Here is a 27697-nt window from a genome sequence, read left to right on the forward strand (position 1 = left end):
AAAAATCGCGATATAGCGTTTCGCGAAGATCGAGATCGCGAAACTCGAGGGATCACTGTACAGGCAATCCAAGACTTATAACAGTTCATTTAGTGACTGAAGCAAAAAGTTTCCTCAACCTTTTTAGGGATCCGCCCTTAAGGCACGCATCCCTTAGAAAATTTAGATCAAATGTTTTCACCAAGTTTGGTTTGGCTCTATTTACGCTGGTTTCAGAATTTATTTTGCTATTGTCAGAAATGGTGTAGGGTCTCCTGCTTGGGCAGGGGGTTGGACTAGATGACCTACAAGGTCTCTTCCAACTCTGTTAATCTGTTGTTGTTGTTGTTTTAATCTGTTTGTCTGCTTTTAAACAGTTTTATGAGCAAAAAAAAATATTACCTATAACCAAAGAGAAACTTGGCATACAGATGAAGAATCAAGCTCCTGAGCTAAGGAATGCGTATGCATCTCATTTTCTGGAATGTGATATGAATTAGAATTAGAATTCTTCATTGGCCAAGTGTGATTAGACACACAAGGAATTTGGTGCATAAGCTCTCATACATCATACATACAACATCAGTGATAGATCATGATGCGTGTGTATTTGTATGTGTATGTGTTTATTTATCTATCAATCTATTTGTCTGTCTGTCTATCGATCTATCGTCGATCTATTGATCTATCAATCTATTGATCTCTCTATTTCTATTGATCTATCTATCTCTATTCTATCTCTATTCTCTCTCTCTCTCTCTCTCTCTCTCTCTCTCTCTCTCTCTCTATCTATCTATCTATCTATCATCACTATCTATCTATCTATCTATCTATCTATCATCTCTATCTATCTATCTATCTATCTATCTATCATCTCTATCTATCTATCTATCTATCTATCTCTATCTATCCATCCATCCATCTATCTATATTTCTATCTATATTTCTATCTATATTTCTATCTATATTTCTATTTATATATCTATCACCCACCCACCCTAGAAATAGATAGATAGATGGAAGTTAGATAGGTAGGTAGGTGGGTGGGTGGGTGGATGGATGGATAAATAGACAGACAGACAGACAGGTGGAGAGATGGATGGTTGAATAGATAAACCGACCTGCACACTAAATATGTAGGTTAAAAAGAGGGAGATCTTTTTCATTTGCAGTTCATTTGCAGTGTTATGTCATGTTCAGTTGGCGCCTTGATGAGTTTCATCCCATTTTCACACAAATCCATTTCTTCTTTTTTTTTAAGGAGACACAAACATCCGTAATACCTCCTGACTGCATTTAAAAACGCATTCCCTTTACAACATGGGCCCCATAGGCTCTTTGGTCTAAATCGAAACCCCCACACGCCCGAGCCAAGAGTTGCCCTGCAAAATCGGGAGAAGCCTGAAATCCACAGGGCAGCTGCTGGCTGAGCTGCACATTAATCAGGCAGATAAGGGATCAGATTACTTTGTGTCACAAGCCACAATGGACTAATTCCTCAAGCATTTCGATTCATGGCTCTTTCTTACGGTGCCCTGGCTTGGAAGCATTTGTCACCCAAGTGGTGAAAGAAAAGTTTAAGAACGGATACGACGGCGCTCATGGCAGCGAAGGCTTTGCAACCATGACGGGCAATCCCAAGAGGGTCAGCCTTGAAGCTGGCCTGGCCGAAGCCACCTTGGAGCTTCAGTGTTGCCACATCAAAGCTGAAGAAGAGGGAGGGGAAGGGATTGGAGAGAGCTGAGGTTGTATAGTCACAATAAAATGATGATGATGATGATGATGATGATGATGATAATAATAATAATAATAATAATAATAATAATAATAATTTATTGGATTTGTATGCCACCCCTCTCTGCAGACTCCGCAGACTTTATCATAGCAACGTAGAAGCATAAAAAGCAATTGCTGCCAACCTGCCTTCCATTGAGGACCTGTATACTGCACGAGTCAAAAAGAGGGCAGGGAAAGTATTTACTGACCCCTCACATCCTGGACACAAATCGTTTCAACTCCTACCCTCAAAACGTCACTACAGAGCACTGCACACCAAGACAACTAGACACAAGAACAGTTTTTTTCCGAATGCCATCACTCTACTAAAGAAATAATCCTCTCAACACTGTCAGACTTTCTACTAAATCTGCACTTCTATTCTACTAGTTTTTCTCATCATTCCTATCACCCATTTTCTCCCATGTTGACTGTATGACTGTAACTTGTTGCTTATATCGTAAGATTTTTATTAATATTGCTTCTTCATTGCTTATTTGACCCCTATGACCATCATTAAGTGTCGTACCACATGATTCTTGACAAATGTATATTTTATTTTATGTACGCTGAGAGCATAGGCTCTCTGGAAGCCAAAAACGCCCTCCCAGGGCCTCTGTGTGAGCCAAAAATCAGCTGGCCAACACACACATGCATATTACAGCTGAGCTAGGGCAACAAGTCATGTGCCAGCAGATATGGCTCCACGTACCACCTGTGGCACCCATGCCATAGGTTCGACATCACTGCCATATACTATATCCTGTATTTTATCTTAGGATGGATATATGTTTATCCCAGACATGTTCAAATCCAGTTACTGTGAATATACTAACCACGTCTGCTAGAGGTTTGTTCCAAGCATCTGCTTCTCTTTCAGTAAAATAATATTTTCTCACGTTGCTTCTGATCTTTTCCCCAACTAACCTCAGATTCTGTCCCCTTATTCTTGGGTTCACTTTCCTATTAAAAACACTTCCCTCCTGAACCTTATTTAACCCTTTTAGCATATTTAACTGTTTCAATCATGTCCCCCCTTTCCCTTCTGTCCTTCAGACTATACAGATTGGGTTCATGAAGTCTTTCCTGATAAGTTTTATGCTTAAGACCTTCCACCATTTTTGTAGCCTGTCTTTGGACCCGAGGGAACCAAATGTCTTTGCTCTCACACCTGACCAGAGGAAGGAGGCATGATGTCATCAGGTTAGAGTGATGTCACCAGACCAAGAGTGAAGTCATCCAGGGAAGGCCTGCTGGCTTCGTAACCATCAATAGCAAGCTGCGCAGGACCTCAAACCCATGTGATCCTGTGCATCAATCTACCATCTTTCCAATCAGCCTCCATGTTTCTGGTGTCTTTCTCCCAGCTTGGAACTGAACCCAGATGGATAGTTCTTCCAACAGTCCCAATTGTTACAATCTACTAGCGCTGCAACCTAGGCACTCTGAGAATTTGTATCAGATAAAGTAAATGGAAGACAGATGAATCAGCACCTTTCCCGCAGACGCTGTGATGCCTCCAGGCATTTAAACTGTGGTTAAGATGGCAAGATCCATCACCATCCCGTGGGATCTTGGATTGACCTTGCAAAATTGTCATCTTTGAAAAATGAGACTGGGCATTTTGAAGACCATCATCGATGGGGTGGTCACTCACCCAAACACCCATCTGTAAGGTGTCGTTTAAGTTCTTCTACTTTTCACACAAATCCACCCCAGTGAAGGGCTGCAAATATTTTTACTACAACTCTGTAGGTGTGGCTTATTTTGTGGGTGTGGTTTGCCAGCCGTGTGACCAGGTGGGAGTGGCTTGACAATCAGGTGACCAGGGGTGGCTTAAAGGTCATTTGACTGGCTTAAAAATGGCCAACTTGACGTCATTCACGTCAAGGGTTAGGGTTAGGGTGCCTGGCCTCTCCTCACCTCCAAGAGATACAATTTCCCTATCTATTTACTATTACTGAACATGAGTAATTATGTTACATATTACTATGAGCCGGGGTGGCTCAGCAGGTAGAGTGCTGTACTGCAGGCCACTGAAGCTGACTATAGATCTGCAGGTCAGTGGTTCAAATCTCATCACCGGCTCAAGGTTGACTCAGCCTTCCATCCTTCCAAGGTGGGTAAAGTGAGGACCCGGATTGTGGGGACAATATGCTGGCTCTGTTAAAAAGAGCTATTGCTAATATGTTGTAAGCCACCCTGAGTCTAAGGAAAAGGGCAGCATAAATATTGAAAGAATGAATAAGTAAATAAATAAAACAAACATCCAAAATATACTATTTAATTCTATGTATATATGCCATCTGTGTACATACATATTACACACAGGCATATTATCTACTATATAAACTCTTCTAAAATCATACACATTTAACCTCATTTACTGTGATAGAAAAAACATACCCAGAGCTCAGAAGGGAAAAAAAGGAAAAAAATCTAATTTTCTACTGGTTCTGCGTGCCTGACCAAAATTTTTTTACCGGTTCTGTGTACCTGACCATATCCATACGAGCCCATCATTGATCCACCCTCCAAATAAAGTGGATTTTATCTTCAACGTCACCCTTCTTCTCATTAACTCACATCATTGGCAGTGAGTTCTATGTATTGTATTGTATTGGCAGTTCTGTGTTAGCAAATACTTCAGAAGAAAAGGACTTAGGGGTAGTGATTTCTCACAGTCTCAAAATGGGTGAACAGTGCAGTCAGGCGGTAGGGAAAGCAAGTAGGATGCTTGGCTGCATAGCTAGAGGTATAACAAGCAGGAAGAGGGAGATTGTGATACCCTTATATAGAGCGCTGGTGAGACCCCATTTGGAGTACTGTGTTCAGTTCTGGAGACCTCACCTACAAAAAGATATTGACAAAATTGAACGGGTCCAAAGACGGGCTACAAGAATGGTGGAAGGTCTTACGCATAAAACGTATCAGGAAAGACTTAACGAACTCCATCTGTATAGTCTGGAGGACAGAAGGAAAAGGGAGGACATGACCGAAACATTTAAATATATTAAAGGGTTAAATAAGGTCCAGGAGGGAAGTGTTTTTAATAGGAAAGTGAACAGAAGAACAAGGGGACACAATCTGAAGTTAGTTGGGGGAAAGATCAAAAGCAACATGAGAAAATATTATTTTACTGAAAGAGTAGTAGATCCTTGGAACAAACTTCCAGCAGACGTGGTAGATAAATCCACAGTAACTGAATTTAAACATGCCTGGGATAAACATATATCCATCCTAAGATAAAATACAGAAAATAGTATAAGGGCAGACTAGATGGACCATGAGGTCTTTTTCTGCCATCAGACTTCTATGTTTCTATTGGCCAACTCCAGCTCTAGAAAAATTACTAGCCCAAATTCAAAGGGAATCTCAGGAAGAGAATCCAACCAGCCAGCGAAATTAAAAAGAAGGAATGTAAGGAGGAAAGGAAGGGGGGAAAATAAGCAAGTTAACATTGAAGCTTTTTTTTTTCAGCTCACAGGAAGCACAAATTAGATACTTGCACAGATGGGAAAGAGTTCACAGGTTGGTGTGTTTATTTTGATGTTTCCCTGCCTTAACTCAAAAGCTGGAGGTGAACAACAGCAGTTGTGTATGAGCCAGCCACCTGCAGCCAAAAGATTTAGCTAATTGTGATGTTAATAGGGAGGGCTAAAATATATTAACTAAATACAAAGTTCTCTCTATTTTCTCCTGTCACCATTTGTTTTTTTTTCATCATCATTGCTTTGGCTCTTACATCCCCACTTCCTTGCCCTTAGAAACACACATATCTTATTGTAACACTAAAAATAACAAGCACCGGGTTGTACATTTGACCAGAATAGCACCGGATAATCGGTTGAAGATTCATAACAACTTCCTCCTACACCACCATCTGGGCATTTTATAGTCCCCAAGCCACATCCGGACTTCGGCTTTCCCTGTTCGGCCCCGTAGGGTCAACTGGAAATTAGAAATCAAATGTAAATTACTGTACATCAAGCATTGCTTTTGTTTTGAAGCCTTCTTCTTCTTCTTCTTCTTCTTCTTCTTCTTCTTCTTCTTCTTCTTCTTCTTCTTCTTCTTCTTCTTCTTCCTCCTCCTCCTCCTCTTCTTCTTCTTCTTCTTCTTCTTTCTTCCTTCTTCTTCTTCCTTCTTCTTCTTCTTCTTCTTCTTCTTCCTTCTTCTTCTTCTTCCTCCTCCTCCTCCCATTCCTCCTCCTCCTCTTCTTCTTCCTTCTCCTCCTCCCCCTTCTTCTTCTTCTTCTTCTTCTTCTTCTTCTTCTTCTTCTTCTTCCTTCTTCTTCTTCTTCTTCTTCTTCTTCTTCTTCCTCTTCTTCTTCTTCTTCTTCTTTCTTCCTTCTTCTTCTTCCTTCTTCTTCTTCTTCTTCTTCTTCCTTCTTCTTCTTCTTCCTCCTCCTCCTCCCACTCCTCCTCCTCCTCTTCTTCTTCCTTCTCCTCCTCCCCCTTCTTCTTCTTCTTCTTCTTCTTCTTCTTCTTCTTCTTCGTCTTCTTCCTTCTTCTTCTTCTTCTTCCTCCTCATCCTCCCACTCCTCCTCCTCCTCCTCCTCCTCTTCTTCCTCCTCCTCCTCCCCCTTCTTCTTCTTCTTCTTCTTCTTCTTCTTCTTCTTCTTCTTCTTCTTCTTCTTCTTCTTCTTCTTCTTCTCTTCTTCTTCTATTGCATACCTGCGTACCAACAAACCTTCATGGCTCTATTAGATCCTCCCTCCACAACAGTCCCAGTTTCCCTTTGGGACCCTTTGGGGAAAATGAATTGCCTGCCCCAGTCCTTACACAATAGGATTCCATCCAGGATTTCAGATCTCTCAAATTTGAGTAAGGGGAGAAAGATAGATCTGGTATCTATGAGGACTTCTACACTAGCAATTTATAGCATCGCCCAGTCATCGCTGTGGCCATAGATCATTAGGGAGACAAGCTTTATATCAGCACAGTGATGGCTGGGGGATGCTATAAATCAGTGGCGAAGAAGGCTACCATGTCTTAAACAAGGTTTAATTTCACTTTGGCTCTGCTTCATCCCAGCGACAGTGTTGAGCGTCTACCATAATCCTACACACTGATGAACACACTTGAATAAACAGTGTATTGTCTATTTCTTTCCCCCACACTCATGCAACTTGCTGAATAGCTTCGCTGATTAAAAAAGAAAGAAAATTACCAACGAAACAAGTCAGTACATAACATGCCATTCTATAAGTGCACTGCAGCCGTCAGATACAAATAATAGGTTAAAGGAATTGGGTGATAGCCAAGAAACCCAAGAACGTAGGCACAGGTACTTTGTTCTTAATAGAGACAAGACTACATTTATCAGCTCTTTGTATCTTTATTTTATGATTGGATGTTGCCATCGCTCTGCAAAATAAGGAAAATAAACCACAAGCTGAAATTCTAGGGTATTGGGCTACTTAAAAGAAAGGGGTTATTTTGGGGGGAGCAGTATCTTGGCTGATCCCCCTCCTCTCTCCCTCCCTCCCTCTATTCTCTCTCTCACACAAACATACTCATTCTCTCTCCTCTCTCTTCTTTCTCTGACACACTCATTCTCATTCTCTCTTCTCTCACACAAATACTCATTTCTCTCTCTCCATTCTTTCTTCTCTCTCTCTCTTCTCTCTCCCTCACTCACACACTTATTCTCATGCTTTCTCTCTTCTTTCCTCTCTCTTTTCTTCCTCTCTCTCTCTGACACACTTGGTCTCATTATCTCCTCTCTCTCTTCTCTCTTCTCTTTTTCTCTCACACACATCCATTCTTATTCTCTCTATCTCCACTCTTTCTCCTCTCTCTCTTCTCTTCTTTCTCGCTCCTTCACACACTCATTCTCTCTCGTTTCTCTCCTCTCTCTTTTCTTCCTCTCTCGTTGTGACACATCTGTTCTCATTATCTCCTCTCTCTCTTCTCTCTCTTCTCTCTCTCTCACACACACATTCTCATTCTCTCTCTGCACTCTCTCTTCTCCCTTTCCTTCTCTCATACACTTGTTCTCATTCTCTCCTCTCTTTCCTTCCTTCCTCTCGCTGTGACACACTTGTTCTCATTATCTCCTCTCTCTCTTCTCTCTTCTCTCTCTCTCACATACATTCATTCTCATTCTCTCTCTGCACTCTCTCTTCTCTCTTCTCCCTTTCCTTCTCTCATACACTCGTTCTCATTCTGTCCTCTCTTTCCTTCCTTCCTCTCGCTGTGACACACTTATTCTCATTATCTCCTCTCTCTCTTCTCTCTTCTCTCTCTCTCTCACATTCATTCTCATTCTCTCTCTGCACTCACTCTTCTCCCTTTCCTTCTCTCACACTCATTCTCATTCTCTCCTCTCTTTCCTTCCTTCCTCTCTCTCTGTGACACACTGACACACTCATTCTCATTATCTCCTCTCTCTCCTCTCTCTCCTCTCTCTCTCTGTGACACATTCTCATTTTCTCTCTCCTCATTCTCTTCTTTCTTTCTTTCTTTCTTTCTTTCTTTCCTTTCTTTCCTTTCTTTCTCTCTCTCTTACTCCCCATTCCCCTGCCCCCTCTCTTTCTCCAGAAAGTAAATTGGAAGAAGGCAATCTTGACAAAACAATTTCCCAGATACACTGGAAACCTGGGGGTCCCAAAAGACCAGTTTCCTTCTGCATGAGTCTTCGCCCCTAGCATTAATCAGAGGATGGATTCATACAAGGAACACGCAATTCCCTTGGAAAGGTCAACAAGAATGTAATTGAACATGCAACTTTGGGAAGGCCTCGTGGATTGACTTATGTTATGAATTGGTGCCTTTGTACGAGTTATGCCATTGCAACTATCCTGCTTCTAATGGCAGCTACTCATCAACCAGCAGTAAGCCACAAAATTAAGGCAACGGCAGTGATGCTTCTTCAAAGTTCCAACTCATTCTCTTTATTTCAGGGTCCAAACTCTTGAACTCATGCTCTTCAACAACAAGAGACTGATTAGAGCGTTCCAATAAAAAAATCAGTGGTCTCCCTAGTTTATGGAGACGTTTAGCAAAACTGTGAATACCAAAATGAACAAACAAAAAAAATGTCCGCAGAGATCAACAATATGTACAAACATATGATACTGCCTTGTGACCAGTTGGATACTTAGAAAGTACCATCCTAATTGTTCTCCAGAGATTTCCGTAAACAGTTCCCATGCCTCCGGAAATTATTAATCAAAGAGTCTTCTACATTAGCTACAAATGCCCTGGTATGAACCTAAAAATTCATACATACACGAAAAGCAATGAATGCATTTATTTTTCTATCACACAAGGATCCAGAACAGAACCAAAGGAGTTGCTTCGTGTTAGCATTCCCATAATGTTTTGGAGGGCCCAAATCCTGGTCTTTCGCAAAGCATTGAGGAACCCCCCCCCCCAGGTTTTTGGTCATTGTGGAGATAAGGGCCTATTAATGATGAACGTGGTCAATTGTTTTCCTTTGAACATTAAATGGTTTTATTTGGTTTGTCTGTTTCTCATCTACATGGGGCTACCTCTGAAGAGTGTTTGGAAACTTCAAATTGTGCAGAACGCAGCCACGCAAACGGTCATGGGCCTTCCCAGGTATACCGACATCTCTCCAACACTTTGCGGACTGCACTGGTTGCTGATTGGTTTCTGGACACAATTCAAAGTGTTGGTAATGACCTACAAAGCCCTAAATGGCATCGGACCAGATAACCTACGGATTACCTGCTGTATGAATCCCAGCGGACGGTTAGGTCCCACAGAGTTAGCCTTCTCCAGGTCCCGTCAACCAGACAATGTCATTTTGTGGGACCTAGGGGAAGAGCCTTCTCTGTGGGGGCCCGGCCCTCTAGAATCAGCTCCCTCCAGAGATTCACACTGCGCCTACCTTCCTCACCTTCTGCAAGTTGCCTGGGGCAACTAGATCTAGGCCCCCTGACCAATAAATGTGATGTATGGCTATGATTGAATTATTATTTTTTTTACTTTAATATACTTGGTTTTTAGCTTGTAGTTTTTTAACTGATTAGATTTGTTTTGTATGCACTGTTTTATATTGTATCATGTGAGCCGCCCCAAGTCTTCGGAGAGAGGCAGCATACAAATCTGATAGACAGATGGATAGATGGATAGTTGTATAGATGGATAGATAGATGAGAGAGAGACAAAGAGAGAGAAAAAAAATCTTGTAAATCACCTAGTGTCACTTGTTGGGCAATTCCATAAATCGTATTAATTTCAAAAAGATAGCCTTTCCCTCAAGAGACCAGTTGAAAGGTAAGTGAACACCATCCCAACAAATGACAAGACACTAAAAAGCAGACCTGCTATAATTAAATAGAAACAGATTAGACCTAGAATGGTTTGCCTTAATTATTTCCTCCCTTTTTCTGTCTGCAGAAGTAAAAAATGGTATTGACTTCTTTGGACTAATGAGTTGGGGGTGGGGAGGGGGAAGCAGCAACATGTCCTTCCTGTAGAGTATATTCATTTTCCTGCCATTTTGTCTCCTGAGAACTCATAGGAGTTATTTTATCTAAACAATATGTGAACTCGCAAACCATTCCTGGCCTGCTCTTGAGTTGCCCTAGGCAAGGGGGAATGGGAAACCAACGAAGCAGCACGTCAGCCAAAAACAGAAGCACACTCCAGACATATCTCTCTGAAGGCTGTCTGCCAGGGTTACACACAGTGGCCAGAGGGGGAGTGATCTCTACAGCCTGTGAAATTTCTCCATTGATGTGAAACCTGACACAATAATTACCCTGTGAGGAAAGTTGTCCTGTGAGAATGATGCTATGTATGCCTGTGGTTGATCAGAGACTTGACTTTAGAGCCAACCCTCTAATCGGAATGGAATGGAATGGAATGGAATGGAATGGAATAGGATAGGATAGGATAGGATAGGATAGGATAGGATAGGATAGAATAGAATAGATAGGAACGGAGCAGAACAGAACAGCAGAATAGAATAGAATTCTTTTTCTGAGGGCGTTTCTGTATTTTTCCAATATTGGGCGAAGGTAATTTCAGCTGCAATTGTGATATGTAATATTAAATATTTTTTTGGCTTTACTATATTTCTTTTTTATTATTCCCGATAAGAACAATTCTATCTTTGTTTCTGTTATCTCTTGTAACCATTCTGTGTCTGGAAAAAGCAGTAATTAACAAAATATATAATTGCTCCAAAATGGACAAACTGACGATGGAGTTAAGAGGCCAAAAAGATTCTGAGCATTATGAAATATGGACACAATGACACAGATGGATTGAGTTAAGAAATAGAAATAAAAAGATCACAAAAGATACATTAAAATTAGTAAAATAAAGAATATAAATATGTAAATATGAATGGTTTGAATAGGGAATTTGTGATTGTATGAATTAATACGAATATTACTGTAGCTAATTAATATGTATATTATTATAGGATTTAACAAAATATCCAATGTAGCAATGCAGAAATACTGAATGTTTGCTGATATTAAAAAAAAGAATAGAATAGAATTCTTTATTGGCCAAGTATGATTGACCACACAAAGAATTTGTCTTTGGTGCCTATGCTCTCAGTGTATATAAAAGAAAAGATACATTTGTCAAGAATTACGAGGCACAACAGTTAATGATTGGCATAGGGGTCAAATAAGCAATGAGGAAGCAATCAATATTAATAAAAATCTCAAAGATACAAGCAACAAGTCATACAGTCATAAGTGGGAGGAAATGGGTGATAGGAATGATGAGAAAAATCTAGTAGTAATAGTAGGACAGATCACTCATTCATATAATCTCTTGAAACACCAATAATCAAAAGTAGAGAGAAAAAAACAATTTTGACTAGCCAAATTGAAGACTTCAGAAGAGAAATCCATCAGAGATCTTCCACTGTCAACTCCAAAGTAAAATGGAAGCAGAGAAGAAAAGAATGGGAAATATTTTTCATTGTATTGGCAAAATCACTGTGTGCCCCTTGTAAAGCAACTTCATTTAAAACCCAACCGCCAGATAAATATTCACTTAAATGACTGACAGCGTAAAAGCTATTACTCCATTTAATGCATCGCTATTTTGCTTTCAGGCGCCATATCCCCAGCTTATCAGCGATGCAACTACATATTGCAGCAAATACCGAGAGTGCTGCCTCTAACCCCCGATAAAAGTTCTATGAATAGAAGAGTCCGCCCTGTTTCAAGCAGATTGTAGCATCACAAAAAGAAGTTTCAAGACAGAACCATGACCCCAAAGATAAGATTTCCATCCATGAAAAGAAAATTCAATTTCATTTCTCATCTTCTCGCCTAGCCTTCCTAATCCCTGGCATAATTTGCAACCAAAACATCAGACAAAAGAGGTGGTTAAATTATGACCCATATTCTACATTTGGGGGCAATATGTCCCTTTCACTTATCAGCAAAAAATGTGTGTGTGTGTGTGTGTGTGTATCACATGTTTTTTGTTGAATTTTTTTTTAATTAAGGGAGACTAGGATAGCACTATTTCGGCCTTATTCTGGCCTCATCAGTGAGCCACATCCTTACTGGGATTTGATCCTATAGCTTCTGCCTTGTAAGGCAGAGAATTACAAGGAAGAAGCTACAGGATCAAATCCCAGTAAGGGTATGGCTAGCTGATGAGGCCAGAACACGGCCAAAATAGTACTATCCTAGTCTACCTTAATTTTAAAAAAATTCAGCCAAAAAAAACATGTGATACATGCATAATACTGTGACGCTCCTTCAATATAACAGGGTGATCCAACAGGGGGGGGGGACATATATATATATACTATATTTACAGCAGCACGAAGCTTACAACTTCAGCCTGATGATGGTGAATGTGATTTCACCGAAACGTCGCATAGACACTCAAAATATTACACGGGGTAAAACCTGAACTCAGAACAATCTACACACACACACACACACACATATGTGTGTGTGTGTGTGTGTGTGTGTGTCTCACATGTTTTTTTCTGAATTTGAAAATTAAAGGAGACTAGGATAGACCTATTTCAGCCTTTTTCTGGCCTCATCAGCTAGCCATACCCTCAATGAGACTTGAACACAAAAACATTTGACACAAAAAACATATATATATCATCCCAAAAAAACAAGTCTCCCCCGAAAATATTTAAATGCATGTGCATTTAACCTGTGGGTTCAAATCCCGGTAAGGGTATGGCTAGCTGAGAAATAGACCTATACTACTCTCCCTTCCTTTTCATTATCAGCAAAAAATATGTTACACATATAGAATATAGTTTGTTGTGTATATATATATAGCTGAAGGGATTGGATACTGTAGCCTAGAGGATAATTCTCTGCCTTACAAGGCAAAGGTTGCAGGTTCAAGTCCCAGTGGGTATGGCTAGCTGATGAGGCCAAAATAAGGCCGAAATAGATCTATCCTAGTCTCCCTTAATTTTCAAATTCAGCAAAAAAAAACCACACCATGTGACACATATAGATAGAATTGTCGGCTATCAATAAAATTAACTGCCTTGGAAATGGCCCTGGGTTGGGCCGAGAGGCAAATAAGGAGCTGTGATGTTCCTTCAAATACACCAGGGTGATTCGACACAAAAATATGTAACCCTTCCCTGGTGCAGAGCTGAAGGGATTGGATACTGTAGCCTAGAGGATAATTCTCTGCCTTACAAGGCAAAGGTTGCAGGTTCAAGTCCCAGTGGGTATGGCTAGCTGATGAGGCCAAAATAAGGCCGAAATAGATCTATCCTAGTCTCCCTTAATTTTCAAATTCAGCAAAAAAAAAAAAAACACCATGTGACACATATAGATAGAATTGTCGGCTATCAATAAAATTAACTGCCTTGGAAATGGCCCTGGGTTGGGCCGAGAGGCAAATAAGGAGCTGTGATGTTCCTTCAAATACACCAGGGTGATTCGACACAAAAATATGTAACCCTTCCCTGGTGCAGAGCTGAAGGGATTGGATACTGTAGCCTAGAGGATAATTCTCTGCCTTACAAGGCAAAGGTTGCAGGTTCAAGTCCCAGTGGGTATGGCTAGCTGATGAGGCCAAAATAAGGCCGAAATAGATCTATCCTAGTCTCCCTTAATTTTCAAATTCAGCAAAAAAAAAAAACACCATGTGACATACATATATATATATATATATATATATATATATATATATATATGTCACATGTTTAAGCTGAATTTGAAAATTAAGGGAGACTAGGATAGATCTATTTCGGCCTTATTTTGGCCTCATCAGCTAGCCATACCCACTGGGACTTGAACCTGCAACCTTTGCCTTGTAAGGCAGAGAATTATCCTCTAGGCTACAGTATCCAATCCCTTCAGCTCTGTACCAGGGAAGGGTTACATTTTGTGTCGAATCATATACATGCATACATACATACATACATACATACATACATACATACATACATATGTCAAATGTTTTTTTAGCTGGAATTTTAAAATTAAGGGAGACTAGGATGGTCCCATTTCGGCCTTGTTCTGGCCTCATCAGCTAGCCACACATCCGACATAAAAAAACATACATACATACATACATACATACATACATACATACATACATACATATATATATATATATATATATATATATATATATTTGTGTGTGTCTGTGTTTGTATATTCCCTCTCACATCCTGTTTTCTATTTCACAGTTTTATTTTGCTTCAAAGAGAAGCATTTATTTACCATAAATAAATAAATAAAGCTTTTGTGAGCACAAGAACATTAATATAGTTATTTTTTAAAAACAATGTTATTAGATGTTGCAACTGATCCCATGTCCTTGACATTGCCATTTGAGCAATTGAATAAGAACAAGTCTTATATCCATCAACACAAAAGGAAGAAGGATGGGTATTAGCATACACAACAGATTGGAACCAGGGGTGCCTGACAAAAAATGGCTTGTTTTTATCAGTAAAGACTACTGCAGGAATACCTGCCATTAAATACTTTATGACAGAAAAGAGTTAATTTCTGAAGGCTTTGTAACCATGGGAGTGGCTGATGTAAGCTATAACCAGCATGTAATCATGGGTTTGCTAATTGTGCTGCAACCTGATTGGCTGTATCCTATATAAGGAGGAACACTCTTGCATGGTTTGATACAGAGTGGTTTATTATGTTATAGAGTGGTTTGTTTCTGAGTGGTTTTGTTACAGAGTGGTTTGTTACATGGAGTGGTTTGGTACAAGTAGGTGGTTTTGTTATAGTAGTGAGTAGTTTGTAATTTAGTGGTTAGTGCTTAGTGGTTGCGGTGGTGGATTTAATAAGAGTTATATGAAAGTATTGTATGATAGTTTATTTAGGGAAGCAGTTCGATAAAAGAGAAAGTAAAATATATTTTTACAAGATCGCAGGAGGAATAGAAGAAAATCGGCGAAATCTCATGTGCATGAGCGTCCTCATGTGAGATTTCACTTCCTGCACATGCGCAGAAGCCGAATCTTGTGACAGCACATGGGGGAGCCCTTCACTGCTTATAACTTTGGCCAGCCTTTCACCGCACAGACCCAATCCCAGGGCTTCCCAAACTGTGAAAACTACATAGCCTTGCGGCTGGGCCCAAAGCAGAAATTGTGCACAGAGCCCCATCTAGCCTTAATAAATGCAAAATTCTTTCTTTTCTCACAAATCTGCGGCTTAGAAATGTCCTCTGATTGCCACACTGGTTTGCACCATCCCATAACTGCTGACATTGGAAAGCAAACTGCCATATGGGTTTGATTATTGCAAGCTGCTGTATAGCCGGAGCTAGGATGTTAATTGCAATGCCCTAATTCACTGATAGTTTAATTCAAACTGCCCAGGGCTGATTTAGATACAGGAAACCCTGAATAAAGGTACATAGGCAAAGCTTAACGAAGAAGAAAGTGAAAAGCTTTTCTATGTATACATTTCGTTTCTTCTCTCTCGGTCTCTCTCGGTCTCTCTCTCTCTTTCTCTCTCTCTCTCTCTCTCTCTCTTTCTCTCTCTCTCTCCCATGCAGCCAATTCATGTGCACATACTGAACTGAACTGGCCATTTGGAGCATAAGGTCATGTTCATCACAAACAAGTTTTCACACCACACTAGATGAGTTTGTTTCTGTAATAGGTTAATTTTAATTGTTTGGAGCAGGGGTGAAATTCATTTTTTTTTCCTCTTCCTGGTTCTGTGGGTGTGGCTTGGTGGGCGTGGCAGGGGAAGGATACTGCAAAATTATCATTTCCTCCCCACTCCTTGGCGAAGGATACTGCAAAATCTCCATTCCCTTTCCAACTCCTTGGCGAAGGATACTGCAAAATCTCCATTCCCTTTCCAACTCCTTGGGGAAGGATACTGCAAAATCTCCATTCCCTTTCCAACTCCTTGGGGAAGGATACTGCAAAATCTCCATTCCCTTTCCAACTCCTTGGGGAAGGATACTGCAGAATCTCCATTCCCTTTCCAACTCCTTGGGGAAGGATACTGCAAAATCTCCATTCCCTTTCCTACTCCCGGGGGGGAGGATACTGCAAAATACTCCATTCCCATCCAACTCTGGGACTTTTCAGAGATGGTATTTTCCAGTTCTCCGAAATACTCAAATTTTTTGCTGCCAGTTCTCCAGAACTTGTCAGAACCTGCTAAATTTCACCCCTGGTTTGGAGTCTAGTGAAAAGAAGGACTAGTGGAGACATGATAGCAATGTTCCAATATATCAGGGATTGCCACAAAGAAGAAGGAGTCAAGCTATTCTCCAAATCACCTGAGGGTAGAACAAAAAGCAATAGATGGAAACTAAACAAGGAGAGAACCAACTTAGAACCAAGGAGTAATTTCTGGAGAGTTAGAACGATCATGAAACAACTTGATCCCATAAATTGTGGGTGCTCCAACCCTGAAGATTTTTAAGAGACTGGACAGCTATTTATCCAAAATGGTATAGGACCTCCTCCTTGTGCTGGGGGTTAGACTAGAAGACCTCCAAGGTCATTACCTATCCTGTTATACTGTTTTATAATGGTTTACTGGATAATTAAAACATGCTGAGTTCACACAAAAAGTAGATATCATCACAACAATGGAACAGAAGTTGCCTTCAGAAGTTGTGGGAACTTCATCACTGGAAGCTTTCAAGGAGAGATTGGACAGAAACTTCTGTCAGAAATGGTGTAGGGCAAGGGTAGGCAAAGTTGGCTCTTCTATGACTTGTGGACTTCAACTCCCAAAATTCTTGAGTCAATCATGGTAGCTCAAGAATTCTGGAAGTCCACATGTCACAGAAGAGCCAACTTTCCCTACCTCTGTTTCCTGCCTGGGTGAGGGGTTGGACTAAATGACCTACAAGCTCCCTTCCAACTCAATCTGTAAATCAGTTAAATCTGTAAATCATGACATACAAGCTGAACTAACCTACATGGGCTAAGTGTGATCTATGAACGTAGTCATTTATTTTATTTTTTACACTTCCTTAAAAGCCAAGAGGTAATTTGCCTCCTACATTAATTATATCCAGGTGGGTACGCTACATCTTCACCTTGCTAAATCTCAAATTAGATTGTGCTACATCTAGTTGCCTATTATTTCGCTGCTTAGTATCATTTACAATATGGTTTGAGACAGAGCTGCAGACAACTGCTACCTGGAGATGAGCCTCAGATTTTTTTTGTTCTTTACATGCAAAAACCATATGCTTGGCCATTAATCAAGGCTCTCCCCCATTTTTCAAGTCAACAGTCCCAGATTGTTCTTCTTTAGTTTTACATCTGCAGCAACACTGCAATATTTGGCAGGCGGGGGTATCAATGAGAGTCACCACCCAATTTTCAAGAGCAGGAATTTAAATATATATTTTCTTTTGTAGAACTTGCATCCTAAAGTACATTGTACAACCTGGGTTCCTAAAAGATCCATTCACTACTGAATAAATAATTGAGGGAGTTCCTAAAATATCTTGCGAAACTCCAAAGCAGATAAGCCACCTTAACGGCTCAGTGCAGTGGCCAAAAGCAATCTCCCCCTTTTCTGTTGCAAGTTTGATGGGAGAAATGAATAAGTCATCACCAGACTGAATTTCATCAGGTAAATCAGGCACTTCGCTCACAATATCACAATCATTTTGTTCATAGTCCACTGTACCGATGGAAGCCAGAGCTGCACTCAATTTTCTGTTCATATTTCTACTTATGGTCGGATGGAACTAAATTCCCCAGAGATTGCTGTACAATTAAAAAAAGAAGAGGGGGGGGAGATTTATAAATAAATTAATGTGGTGGAAACAAGACCTTAATTAAAAAATGCTCTTCTCCTCCTTTCTGTAGCTTCTTCAAAGACTAGGGAAATTTCTGTCTTCAATTCACTATGCAATGCTGAGATATAGGGTCATGCCTATGCAGCCTATAATTTATTTATTTAAAGTTTGTGTTGGAAGGGGCCCTGTGAGTCTACTACTCCAACCTCCTGCTGGTGGTGAAAACAGACAGATGAATATTGTGGTGAAAGCAGACAGATGAGTAACTAGATAGCTAGAAAGAATAGCTAGACCGAATAGGTAGACAGAATAGGTAGATAGGTAGATAGATGACAGATAGACAGACAGACAGACAGACAGACAGACAGACAGACAGACAGACAGACAGACATAGAAAGATATATATATAGAGAGAGATGATAGAAATAGATAGATAGATAGATAGATAGATAGATAGATAGATAGATAGATAGATAGATAGATAGACAGACAGACAGACAGACAGACAGACAGAGAAAAATAGAAAGATACAGAGAGAGAGATATGATAGAAATAGGTAGGTAGGTAGGTAGGTAGAAAGACAAAAAGACAGAAATACAGACAGACAGATGATAGAGAGAGATGATAGAAATAGGTAGGTAGGTAGGTAGGTAGGCAGGCAGGCAGGCAGGCAGGCAGGCAGGCAGGCAGATAGGATAGATGATAGAAAGAAAGAAAGAAAGAAAGAAAGAAAGAAAGAAAGAAAGAAAGAAAGATAGATAGATAGATAGATAGAAATAGAGAGAGAGAGGGGATAGATGATATATAGATAACTGGATAGATAATGACAGAAAGACAGACAGACAGATGATGGATAAGCAGTGGGATGCTCCCAGCTTGGATTGATTCTTAGAACCGGTAATGGTGGCAGTGGGAGGCTCCGCCCACCCAACCAGGACACTTCTGCGCAAGCTCAGACGATTCTGCACATGCACGCACGAACTGGTGGCAACTAATTCAGAACCCACCACTGAAATGGGTGGATAGGCAGGCAGGCAGGCAGGCAGGTAAATATGATAGAAAGAATGCCTGTCGCTCCAAATGCTAGATGTTAAGTCAAAGCTGCCACCCTACATGTGGTCATTGTCAGGACTGCAATGCCAGAAACCTCAGAGTTACACATTTTTCTCTCTTGCTCTAAAGAAATATCACAATTATAGTCTGTCCAAAAACACATCAGAAACCAAACGGGGAGCACTTTCTTCCTGCAAAAATATCCCAGGAATTTCAAAGATGACACACGATTGAAATCATCACACAAATTCAATACAATCTAGTCTTTTATGTATTTCAAGCTGTGTTCCTGCCTCGAGCGATACATATTTTTGGTAAAATAACCTCAAGGAGCCAGCAGTCTAAACTTCTCCCTTCTTCTTCTTCATACATCATGTTAAGCCCTAACTTAGTTTGGTTTCAATTTACTAGGATAGATAAACTATAGTTCATCTATAGTATAGACCAAATGAATAAGTGGTTAGGTCAAATGGATTTCAAGCAGATTTTAGGAACATGCAAAAACCTAGTGGCTTTTTAAAAAGAACTTGGAGTAGCTCCCCAAAAGTTTGACCTTGAGTCTTTCCTTATCTTATCTTGAGGGCTTGACCAATGAATGATATCCATTTTTATTCCAATGTGCTTTTCTTTCTTTCTTTCTTTCTTTCTTTCTTTCTTTTTTCTTTCTTTTTCTCTCTCTCTTCCTTTCTCTCTTCCCCCCCTCTCTTTCTTTCTCTCCCTCTTTCTTTCCTTTCCCCCTTCCCCTTTCCTTCCTTTCTCATTCCTTCCCATCCCCTTCATCTTTCCCTCCCTCCTTTCCTTCTTTCTTCCCTTTCTTCTTTCTTCTTCCTTCCTTCCCTACCTTTTTTCTATCTATCTATCTATCTATCTATCTATCTATCTATCTATCTAATCTACCTACCTTCCTTCCTTCCTTCCTTCCTTCCTTCCTACCTACCTACCTACCTACCTACCTACCTACCTATCTATCTATCACTCATTTTCTGAGTTCTTCTTGCCATAGATTCATATAGCCAGTTCTCAACATGCATTTACGAACAGCATTGTGCTATAACTTATTTGGCTACATATTTGGTATGGGATTTTTTTATTTTTTTAAAAAAAAACCTAAACAGGAAAATAGTGTCTGTGCCATAGCCTGCAGAGAATATTTTTTTTAAAAAAAAAATCATTCTGTAACATAGAGGAAAGAGCTAACAAGTCAAGTCTGAAACCTGCTAACAGGGATTTTTACAAGCGGAAGGGAATAATAGCAACTTATACCATTTTTGTCAAGTCTCTTCTCTAAACTCGGGGACAATAATTGAAAGAGACTGACTTTCAAAACTCTTTGGTATAATGAAAAGCTCTCTCTCTCTTTTGCAAGGCTCTCGGGGTAATGGAATGCACCTTCCCAATTTACATTATTTTCCCCACTCCTATTCCATATTTCATTCTTGTGTCTAAGCAGTTCATTCTTCTGGGAGCACCCGTCTTTGACAAACGCCCGGGCTAAAGTTCAGTCTCCCACACCTGGCCATTGTAGGTGACAAAATGGCTGCGGCATTTGATGCTTAAGGATACAGACCAATGACATCATCACCCAGACTTGTTATCCAGCAAAGCAACTGCGCAAAATCTGTCGCTTCGAGTGCCAGAGTTACCGTACTTCCTGATAGGACCACCCTAGCTTTGCGGGCTGAACCTCAGTGAGACGTGTAAATGAATCAGGAATCAAGAAGGAGTTCCGAGCACAAAGAACTGTCTATTTCTCAAGGACATGAGGTCCATCAAGGACAAATCTTCTTGTAACCGAAAACCAGGGTCCCTATATTATTTTCCCCGTGACTGAAGATCAGAAGACTCCTAATGTCGCATCTCACACATGGGAAAGACAGTGGCTTCTTTACTTGATTAAGTTTGCATTATTATTAAGGCTGCAATTAACATAGAAACATCTACTGAGGGATACTCTTAGCATGCTTACGATGAGAACAAAGGACCACTGCAAAACAGGGCGTCATAATAAAAAAAATTCACACTCGGCTACATTAAAAATCCCCACTGCAGAATTTTTAACACAAAATATCCGTGTGTAGAATGGCAAAACAAGTCTATGGACTGGGCAACGAACAGGGTTTGGAGCATGTATATATTTGCATTTTTCTCTACTCTAATCTAGCAAATGTAGTCATTTATACCACTCCGGTACGAATCTTCGACAGTACTAGGATCACATGAGCTCCGCTATACTCAACAGGAATGATTTTGAAGTTAGAATGGTGCTGCAGAGTATGAGTTCAGACAACCCAAGGCTACTCAAACCAGAAAGTACCAGGACAAAGGAAAGTTTAATTCTTCTAGAGCCATGTAGGATAACTCCCTGTTCTCTACTAGGAGTCCGGAACGGTTTCTATACCATGCCAATAAAGCGAACACTTTGATTTCTGAGCTGCCTTTACCACAGCTGGCTTCCTCAACAAAGTGGTAGCTTTAAGACAGCCCAAAATTGCAAACTCCGTGCTGTAACAACTTGAATCTGAAGTGTACAAGCTGACATTTAGGGCTTCTTCTCCTGTTACTGTAGACTTCAAGGCAGTTTGAACATCAGTAGCAGATCCAGATGCATTATCAGAAACTAGTCTACAAACATTAGCATATCAAGAAAGGAAGGGAAGGAGGGAGGGAGGAAAGGAAGGGATAGGAAGGAAGGAAGGGAGAGAGGAAGGAAGGAAATGGAATGGAACAAGGGATGGAGTAGAAGGAAATGGGATGAAGGAAGGAAGGAAGGAAGGAAATGGGATGAAGGAAGGAAGGAAGGAAATGGGATGAAGGAAGGAAGGAAGGAAGGAAGGAAGGAAGGAAGGAAGGAAGGAAAGAAGGGTTACTAATCTCGCAAGATCTGACATTTCAGGATCCCTTTACTTAAACAATGATCATGCTGAATCAAGCAAGAAGCAACCATCTAGATCCTACTAGATGCCTAGAACCTAGGACAAATGGAAGTTTTAAGAAAATGATCACACGATGTCTTTCACATCCTTAAGTCTCCACCACTTGGGGCTTCCTTGTTGATCGCAAAGCAGATTGTACAAGAACGCAGGCAATTCCCTGCGTTCACTCAACTTAACAGCTCTGAATGCAAGCCACAGAACTAAATTATAACCACCACCCACCCACCCACCCCAAACCAGTCGATACCAAAAAAGCAAAGAAGGAAACAAACATTATCTTGACTATTGGAAGGGAAGAAGGATGAGGGGAAGGTTGCCTCTAGGCCTCGCGGAATACAAATGCGTCTTACACCGCTACAGGTCCAAATCTTTGATCTTCCTTTCTGCAGGAGCTATGATGTAGAAAGCCAATGTACTAAGCAGGCAGTTCTATGCTGAATATAAATTATCCCTTAAATACAGCCAGGTATTCTCCTGCTCACACTGAAGAGCGAAGGCAGCTTTTGCTAGCAGGAAAGACAGGGCTGTGAAGCCATAACACCTTTTGTGCAGGTGGGAGAAAGAATTAAAACGCGGACGGAGATCCGAATGGTTAAACACTTTTAAGCAGAGGGAGAAGCACAGACAGACACCCACACACAGAGAGAAGGAAATTGTGTCTCTCCAGTTTCATTGGACAGGACAATTTCAACGGGGAATATTCACACATTCTGCGACAGCAGACAACGATTTGGTATTTGCCTCCCATAATAGAGTCGATCCTCTTATAATCTTTTTTTTTTTTTAAAGAACACTCCAAGAATCGTTGGCTTAACTAATGTTCAGTTTTATCTTCGGATTCGGCTACAGACACAGCTGAAGAGGAACATGCCTGGGAATTTAAAAAGTCTTTTCTGCCCAGCTCTCTCTTCTTGCTTCCCATCACCACCACCACCACCCCCATCAGCTAACTCTCCACGTTGTTCTCAGGATTTGTAGTCATTAATATTCCAATCGGGTCTTTGTAATTAACACACTTCCTGTTTTCTTCCATCAACCCCCCCCCCTCTCTGCACCACCACCCCCATATCAACCTTCTCCACCCACCACCTCTGTATAGGTGGGATTATCGGCTTAGATAATAGTGTCTCTATTATAAATTCTGGCTTAGCGTCGCTTTTTACCTTATCTTATGCAAATTTTTACAGTATTGAAAGCACCCAAGGAGAAAGGCATCGCACAGGCTCCCGTTTCCCGTTTTAAAGGCAAAAATTATTTTATTTTATTTCATTTTTCCTGACCATGCAAATGTTCATGTTCATATTGCATTGTAGAAATCAGCTCTGTGGATGATCAGGCACCTGTTCCTCGAGCCATCATAAGCCTGTGTGTTAATTTGCAGACTTACACCATCTCCAATACAAAGAATTCATTCCACATTTGACTAACATGCCAATAGTTGTCTATATGTGTGTGTCTGCATATATATACGTCTAAAATGGCACATTAAAAACTACTAAAATTAACTAAGCTTTTGTTAGTCCTCTACTAATGTCATCAGAGTGTGTGTGTGTGTGTGTGTGTGTGTATGATATATATATGCATGAATGTATATGCATGCATGTATGTATATATATGCACAAAAATAGTATATCATGGCATTCAGGATAGGAAAGGGAAAGAAAGTCTGTGTTTTTAACCCCCATATGGTGCATATTTCCCTTGGCATGTCAACTTTTCATTTGCTAACCTTCCATAAACAGAGGGAACAAAGTTATTTTTTGCTTAGGGCAAGAGTTGAAAGTGGGTTTTTTGTGTTGAAAGCAACCATTCTTTTACTCTTTTTTTTCCTACCTAAATTGGAGATGCTACATTTTCAAGAGAGAGGCATTTGGGATGAACCAGATCTCTCCATCAACCCCCTTGCTCATCCCTGGTTTCAGATCCATCCATGGTGAAGGCTCAAGCTATTGACAAGGCTGTGTCTTTTCATGGTCCACACCCCCACCTTTGTTTTCTCCTTGTTCCCCCCCTCCTGGCAACCCCATACCCCAACCCAAGGTCACACAGAAGACAATGCCTGCTCATTCCAGACCTTCAAAACTACTTTTTAAAGAAGTTAGTATCCAAACCAAGGTTGAAAGAAATGAAACCTTCAGCCCTGTAGCCAAACTTGATTTGCCTTCAAGCACGCCAGGGCCAATTTCTAGCAGATGGAGAATTATCTAATAAATCCGGTTGATGTTTCCTTCCTTCCTTCCTTCCTTCCATCCATCCATCCATCCATCCTTCCACCACCATGAGCCATGACAAAGAAACACTTCTAGGAACCAAAGTCTCTTCCTTTTAGTTGCTCTGCCCCAAACCTTCAAGCTGCCCAATTTCCACACCACCAAACTTGGGTTTTCCTTTGCCACCAGTCTGAAGATGCCACCAAATCAACCAGTGTCTGGATATACATCCATTCATTTTGTCTCTCTCCCTCTCTCCCTTTTTCTTCCCAACTGCTGTACATCTCATTCCAAGACTCCCAAATAAAGCAACTTCATCCCACCAGCTCAAGGAAACCCTTCAATTAAAAGAACTTCATTTAACCATCCAACACATCGCCTGGGTTTTGTTTGGGGGGGTTTCACTCTTCTTCTCTTGCACAAACACACACAAGCATATTATTATACCAGCAGGCTGAGATTTTTTTAATTATTTTTTCTCTAAACGCAATATTTTTTTCCCCATGCAGCCTCCATTACAAGATTAACATTCCTCCCACCGAAGATGCTACATTTTCCCCCTTCTTCTTCCCATTCACCCACCACCAGTCTCTAGCTGCACAAAATCCCCTCCCTCATTCATCTGCACCCTCACCCCCCCCAAAAAAATATGCACTGGGATGGAAGGTGTAAAAAAGGGGGGGGGAGGCGGTTGTCTTTTGAAGTGGAATGGGGATGGAGAGGAGAAGATAAGGCACCCGGGTGCCTGTCTCCAATCCACAAGTTGACCGAGCCTCCCAGCGGCTGAGCAGTCTATCTTTCTTCTGCCTCTCTCCTACCACCAGCATCATCACCACCACCTCCAACGCAACACATACACACAAGGGGCAAACGGACCCCGACCAACCAGCCCAACATGCCTGCAAAGCGGTGGGCACAATGGTTTGCCTCCCGAACGCGAAGACTTCTTCTACCTTCGCTCCCCACGCCGGGAAAGTCAACACATTCCCCCGAGGCTCGTCCATAAGGATGGGGGAATCGAGGAGAGAGTGGGGGATTGGGGGGGGGGGAGAGGATCGCCTCTGCTCGCGATTCAACGCTTTCCCCGTCCTTCTCGATCTCGCTCAGCCGGATAGACACCACCGCCACCCGCGGCAACCCTTCGCCCGCCCCTTACCTTCAATTCCCTCTCCGAGCCAACCGAGCTAAATCGGCTCCCCCCCCCCCCCCAGCCACGCTTGGATCCCCGCTGCCTCCGAGTCGGAGGGGGAGGAAGGAAGGAAGGAAGGAAGGAAGGAAGGAAGGAAGGAAGGAAGGAAGGAAGGAGGGAAGGAAGAATAAATGCAGGGAAGGAAGGAAGGAAGAATAGATGTAGGGAAGGAAGGAAGAATAGATGCAGGGAAGGGAGACAAGGAGGAAGGAAGGAGGGAGAGAAGGAAGGAAGGAAGGGTAGATTTAGGGAAGGAAGGAAGGAAGAATAGATGTAGGAAAGGGAGACAAGGAGGAAGGAAGGAGAGAAGGAAGGAAGGAGGGAAGGAAGAATAAATGCAGGGAAGGAAGGAAGGAAGAATAGATGTAGGGAAGGAAGGAAGGATAGATGTAGGGAAGGGAGACAAGGAGGAAGGAAGGAGGGAGAGAAGGAAGGAAGGAAGAATAGATTTAGGGAAGGAAGGAAGAATAGATGTAGGGAAGGGAGACAAGGAGGAAGGAAGGAGGGAGGGAGGGAAGGAAGGAAGGAAGGAAGGAAGGAAGGAAGGAAGGAAGGAAGGAAGGAAGGAAGGCTCAAAGCGCACCCCAGGGGGAATTCTTCTTCAGCTCAACATTGAAAGAGGAATGGGGGGGAGAGAGGGAGAGGGAGGGGTAAGGAGGGAAAAGAGAGGAAATTTCCCAGGGATCCGAAATGGGGGTATCGGGAACGGGACGAGGCTCGGGGGGGGGCACGTCGCTACCCCGTCCCCAAAAATCAAAACGCAAAAAAAGAGGAAGGACACTGGGCCACCCTCTCCCTCCCACCCACCCCTCGCCCTCCTTTGCAATTGCAAAGAGGTGGGGGGAAGCGTCCAAGTTAGGGCTCTCTCATAAAAGTGAGACCCCCCCGCCCGCCCATCCCTCTCTCCCTCCCCCCTCTCCATCCCAGCCACAATCTCCAAAGGAATGCTTGCAAGACAAGAAAAGAAGGAAGGGAGGGAGGAATGGGAGGGAAGGAATGGGTGAAGGAAGGAAGGAAGGAAGGAAGGAAGGAAGGAAGGAAGGAAGGAAGGAAGGAAGGAAGGAAGGAAGGAAGGAAGGAAGGAAGGAAGGAAGGAAGGAGAAAAAAAAGACGGCGGACAAGTCCGGCAGCCGCCTCGAGAACTTACCCGAGGAGATTTCGCCCAACTTGAAAAGAAGGCGAGGCAGAAAGCAAAAACGAGGTGGGGAAAAAACCCAGCAAAAAAAAATGTGATTTTTTAAAAAAATCCTCCGGTTAGTGCCAGCAACTCCGAGCGGCTTGAACAACGACGGCGGTCCACCTTCTCCTCCTCCTCCTCCTCGGCAGCCGAGCGAGCCCGTCGGAGATGCCGAGGATGCCCAACGAAGATGCCGCGGCGCCCGGAGCCCAACGACCGTCCACGCCGGCGGAAAGATGCGCGGGAGCGGGAGCTCTCCTCCTCCTGCTTGCGCGCCCGCGGCTAGCCGAGCCGGTTGCGGGCGACGCGCCTGGCTGGCCCCGGAGGCGAGCCGCTGCCAACTCCGAGCCCGCGTTCGCCCCGCAGCTTCCCCCGTTGCCTTTACTACCGCCGCCGCCGTTGCTTGCACCGCGGCTCCTCCGCGCGGCGGTCGCCCGGGCTGCGCGCTGCTTCAGCGGCTGGCGTCTGAACTCCGCTTTCCCCCGACAGCGCCTGCAAGTCCTCGCCGCGCCTGACATCACTGCGAAAGGGGCGGGCGGTGCGAGAGGAGGAGGAGAAGGAGGAGGAAGGGGGACATGCAAATGAGAGGAGGGGGGATATTTTTTTAAAAAAAAAATGAAGATTTTTTTTTTTTTTTGCAAAGCGGGCGAGCTCGCCCCACCGCCCGCCCGCCCACCTCGCCTCCCTCTCGCTCGCTCTCCCCGCGCGGTCTTAAAGGCTCCTGCGAACGGCGGCGGCGGCGGCTGCTTTTTGGAGCTCCGCGAGCGAGCGAGTGGTGGAATCCCGGCGTAAAAGAGCCCCGTGGAGGATGGCTACGTTTGGGGATGAAGGAAGGGGGTTCTGGAGAGCCGGAGAAGGCGGGGGTCCCGCCCGCGTTTCCCTTTGGAAGTCGGCGAGAAGTTTGGGTGCCTCCGGGAGGCGTCTCGAGGCCGCCGCGGGGTTGCTTTCGTGGGAAAGAGGGAGAGGTGTTTTTCCCCCCCTTCCTTGGACGTGCATGAGAAAAAGTCTTGGCTTCTTCGTTGGGATCGCTTGTTTTGCCGTCGGTCTTTCTTGGAGAGGGAAGAAGGGAGGAAGGAGGACAAGGAATAGAGGGAAGATGATGGGAGGAGGGAAGGGAAGGAAGGAATCGGGATGGAGTGGAAGGAAATAAAGAAGTAGGGATGGGGTGGAAGGAAATAGGATGAAGG

The 27697-nt window shown here is 42.5% G+C and overlaps 1 protein-coding gene across 1 annotated transcript in view; it reads right to left on the bottom strand.

Annotated features, from left to right (window-relative positions):
- Nucleotides 1–27198, bottom strand: part of PCDH11X (protocadherin 11 X-linked) — a 631477-nt gene extending 604279 nt beyond the window's left edge. The window contains exon 1 of the mRNA XM_070760147.1: nt 26481–27198. The gene's annotated coding sequence lies outside the window, so the exon portion shown is untranslated. The remainder of the gene's footprint in view (nt 1–26480) is intronic.
- Between the last annotated feature and the right edge of the window lie 499 nt (nt 27199–27697).

This window comes from Erythrolamprus reginae, chromosome 8 (assembly GCF_031021105.1).
Source record: "Erythrolamprus reginae isolate rEryReg1 chromosome 8, rEryReg1.hap1, whole genome shotgun sequence".
NCBI lineage: Eukaryota > Metazoa > Chordata > Lepidosauria > Squamata > Dipsadidae > Erythrolamprus > Erythrolamprus reginae.